This window comes from Choloepus didactylus, chromosome 11 (genome assembly GCF_015220235.1).
Source record: "Choloepus didactylus isolate mChoDid1 chromosome 11, mChoDid1.pri, whole genome shotgun sequence".
Taxonomy (NCBI): Eukaryota; Metazoa; Chordata; class Mammalia; order Pilosa; family Megalonychidae; genus Choloepus; species Choloepus didactylus.
The window spans coordinates 43,920,450-43,925,161 of record NC_051317.1 but is presented as its reverse complement, the minus strand read 5'-3'; the positions used below and the strand labels follow the sequence as shown (position 1 = coordinate 43,925,161).

General features: G+C 43.8%; 1 pseudogene; it reads right to left on the bottom strand.

Annotated features, from left to right (window-relative positions):
• Window positions 1–2,281: 2,281 nt before the first annotated feature.
• Window positions 2,282–3,204, bottom strand: LOC119506388 (annotated as a pseudogene).
• Window positions 3,205–4,712: the final 1,508 nt, after the last annotated feature.

The following is a 4,712-nucleotide window of genomic DNA, read 5'->3' as shown; positions in this document are numbered from 1 at the left end:
TGTGATAGGCTGGGTCACATCTCAATAGAAACAACCTAGTCAAAATGTCCCACCCACAATAGGTCTGCCCATGCAGGGATGGATTAAAAGAACATGGTGTTTTCTGGGGTACATACCAGCTTCAAACTAGCACACTCTACCCTCTGGACCCCAAAAAGACAGTCCTTCCATATGCAAAATATGTTCATTCCATCACAATATAACAAAAGCTTAAATAATTTCAGAAACAATAATTACAAAGTCTTAGCAAAATCAGTTACAGGTATGGTCTGTCCTAAGGCAAAATTCTTGTTCTGCTGTGAACCTGTGAAACTTAGAACAAATTATCTGCTTCCAATATACAAATGAGGGACATCATAGGATAAATATTCCTATTGCCATAGAGAGAAATTTGAAAGGAAAACAGGGTCACAGACTCAATTTTTTCTGAAAACCTACAGGGCATACGTCATTAGATTTCAAGGTCTGAGAGTCACTTATAGAATATTGTTTTATCCTCAGGGTTTGAGAAAGCAGCAGTCCCACCCTCTACAAGGGCTTATGCAGGGGCCCTGCTGTCTCCAAACACTGGTGTGAGGTTTCCAACTTCTCCCATCACTGGGGAGACCACCTTGTTCTTGACTCCACCTTCTTCAAGTATCTGGGTGGTAGGCAGACTCTCTGCCATCTCCAGGGCACAGGCTCACCACTCTCCAAACAGTGGGGTCATGGCCATGCTCTCTCCAACCCCCAGGAATGTGCTTCACATGCTCTGAGGCCTGTGGCAGCATCATTCTTCCTGAACAATGGGGTGGCCAAGCTTCTCTCAATTCCCCCGGCATCTGGGAGTCCTGGGATGGTAATATTCTTCCTGAACAACAGGTAGAAAGGCCCACCATCCACAAACTCTGGGCAAACTCACCCTCTCCACATGCATGGGTGCTTTTGTCTTCTGGCCTGAGGTTTCTTGATTCAAGACCTCAGCTTCCATGGTTCTGCCTTTGAAGTCATTTTTCCTTCAAGCTGTCCCTTCTCTGTCCCTGTTAGTCCAGGCTGGCAGTTCTTTTATATAGATGCCACAAAACACTTGCCATTTTAGCATGAAGCACACAGGGGCCCCACATCAGATAATAGGACTTTTTACAAATCCTTTCTGGATAATTCCATCTCCAAGCCTGGCTGACTGGTTCTTCCATGTTTGGTTAAATCTTTCATGTTTGGTTAGCCTCTGGGGTCTCACTTTCTGAAAGCCCAGAATTTTCCAAGCTATCAATTTCTGGTTTCTTTGTACCCAAAAGTTCAGTTCTCAGCTTATCCCTTCTTGCATTTTACTATAAGCTACAAGGAAAAGCTAGGCTGCATTTTCCACATTTAGTTTGAAAATTTCATCAGCTATGGAATACCCTTCCATTTACTTTTTCTTTTCTTTTAGCAATATTTTGTAGTTTTCTGTATAAGTCCTTTTGATTCTTAGTTAGATATTTTTCATAGATTTTTTTTTTCTAAAATGGAGGTTTTTATTGCATTTGGTCCACAGTTGGTATTTCACATTATCTCACAGACCCCAGGCTCCTAGGTGGGGGCACAGGAGTGGGTGTCCCTGTGCAGTACTTGGCAGGGGACAAGGCAGGGGGACAGGGTAGTCCAACAGTTTAGGGCAGGTGGGGGAAAGTGGGAGGGCTGTCTAACTTTGCCTCAGTATGCAGAATTCCCTCTAGGTCCTGGCTGGGCCTCAGTTTCCCCCTGGGCCCCTGGGAAGGGTCAGGGTCAGGGTCTGAGGGTCCTAGAAAACTCAATCTCTCCTGATGCCTGAAATAGTCCAGGATTGTGGCCTGGCCCAGCACTCACCTCCCACCCACCATTCCCATCCCAATCCCCTGGAAAAAAAAAGTTATTTTTCTTTCTTTGAAAACTGTCTGAAGCTTCTGCCTGTACAGAAACAACAAACTGATCAGCAGAAAAAAGGGAAGAAAGGAAAAGCAGCCAGAAACTGTTCAGGGCTGGTTCCCCTCCCCTCCCAGGTCTCTTTCTCTCTGACAGAGATCAGCCCAGAAATTTGCTGCCTGGTTGGAAAAGCCCCGGCAGGGACCCCCACCCCACATGGATCCAGACACGGCCTTCCCTCCACCCAACCCAGAGGCTCAGACTGCTAAGGAACCTGGTGAGTGTGGAGAAAATAGCCCCTGCCTGCTCCCCATAAGTCACCACCCACAACCCACAAACATGAAGAAAAACAAGATGAAAACACAAAAAAAAACCCAAAACCCAGATGGGGTGATATGGGGAGACCCGTGATTGGGGCTCAGTAGCCTGCCTCCTCCTGGCAGTAGGGGGGATACTCTGGGGCTTCCCCTGGGTCAGGGCAGTCGCCGGCCCCCTTGGGAGCTCCATTGGCCACTGGGCCTTGCTGGCAGTACTTGGGGTCATATATCTGCACACGCAGGCTGAAGACCTGGCCACTCTAGTTGGCACCCTGCATGTAGCCTATCTGCAGGGACATGGAGGAGTTGTCACACTTGTCGGTGCCCAGCTTGGTGTTGTAGATGTGCTACCGGGTCCCTGGCTCCATCTTGCCCACCTGGCTGGCACACTTGTAGGTGCCCATCTGCAGACTGATGGTGGAGTGGTCCATGGGCAGCAGGATGTGGTTCTTAGGGTCATAGATATGCCATCTGGTGTGCTGTAGGCCATCATGCCCAGCTGACTGGTACACTTGTTGGTGCCCATTTGTAGCCCAATGACACACTGATCAGCCTTCATGGTGGTATCCTCGAAATTCCACTCTTGCTTCTCCAGATACTTGACAACGATGTCGATGCTGCTCTGCAGCCCCGTTGTCTTAGCCTTCTCTGCCAAGGCGAGCAGAGACACCTGCAAATGCATCATGTGCCCGCTCTCAAGCAGGTTGTTGGCCTCAAACAGTTTCATGCCGTAGCTTACCAGGGCCTTGATGAAGTGGGACAGGTTCTCCAGCTTGTGCCAGTTCTGATCGGAGTGGTTGATTTTGGGAACTGAGCCTGGCTGCATCTTCTTCATGAGTGTGTGTAAAATGACTCCGTCCTTCAGGGCTTTCTGGAAGTCAGGGCCAATGGAGAGTCCTGTGGGTCCCTCGATCCAGCTGCAGAGCTCTACCTCCTTCTGAGGGTCATATTTGGACAGGATCTGGTTCTTGACCTCGGCCTAGAGCCCGTACGAGGGGCCCTTGTTGAACTTCCTGGAGCTCATGGCTGGCAGCAGGGGCAGGCGGGATGCATGGATGGGACGGGAAGGACAGGCGGCTCTTTCCTAGACATTTGATTCATTTAGTTGCTGTTGTGAATGGAATTTTTTTTATTTCCTCTTCTGATTGTTCATAGTTTATGTATAAAAACACTACTGATTTTTGGGTGTTGTTCTTGTGTTCCACCACTTTGTTGAATTTATTTATTAGCTCTAGTAGCTTTGCTGTGGATTATTCAGGATTTTCTATATTTAGGATCAGATCATCTGCAGAAGGGAAAGTTTTGCTCTTCCTTTCCAAATCATATGTCTTTTATTTATTTTTCTTGCCTAATTTCTCTGGCAAGAACTTCCAGTACAATGCTGAACAACAGTGATGACAGTGGACATCCTTGTCTTGTTACTAATATTTAAGAGACAGCTTTCTGTCCTTCTCCATTGAGTAGGATGTTAACTGTGGGATTTTGTGTAAGCCCTTTATCATGTTGAGGAAGTTTTCTTCTATTCCTATTGTTCTAAATGTTTTTTTTTTCCAAGAAAAGATGCTGAATTTTGTTAAATGCCTTTTCTTCATTGACTGATATGATCATTTGTTTTTTTTTCTTCATTCTGTTAAAGAGATATTATATTAATTGATTTTCTTAGGTTGACAAAGGTGCCAAGTCTACTCAAAGGGGTCAGAATAGTCTTTTCAACAAATGGTTATGGGAAAACTGAATGTCCATATGCAAAAGAATGAAGTTGCACTCCTACCTTACAACAATAAAAAAAAAAAATAGCTCAAAATGTATCCAAATACCTAAACATGGGAACCAAAATTATAAAACTCCTAAAAGAAGTTTTATAGGGCAGCATCTTCAGGTTCTTATGTTAGGCAATGATTTCTTAGACATTACACCAGAAGCATGAGCAACAAAAGGAAAAATAAGTAAATGGGACATAATTAAAAAAAAAAAAAAAAAAAAAAAAAAAAACCTTTTATGCATTAAAGGACTCCATCATGAAAGTAAAAAATAAACTGTAGAATCAGAGAAAATATTTGGAAATCACATATCTGATAAGAGTTTAATAGCCACTAGAATGGCTACTATTTAAAAAAAAGTGGAAAATAAAAAGTGCTGCAGAGGATGTGGAGAAATTGGAACAATCTTTCATTTTCAGTGAGAATATAATATGGACCAGCCACTGTGGAAAAATTTTGTCACTTCTTCAGAAAGTTAATTATAGAATTATCATATGTTCCAGGAATCCCACTTCTAGTTATATACCCACAAGAATTGAAAACGAGGAGTCAAACAGATATTTACACATTGATGCATTATTCACAATTGCCAAGAGAGGGAAGCAACTGAAGTGTCCATCAACTGAAGAATGGATAAACATGTGGTATTTACATAAAATGGAATATTATTAGCTATAAAAGTAAAGCAATGCTGAGACATATGACAATATGGGAAAACCTTGAAGGCATAGTGTTGATGAAATAAGCTAGACACAAAAGAACAAATAGTGCA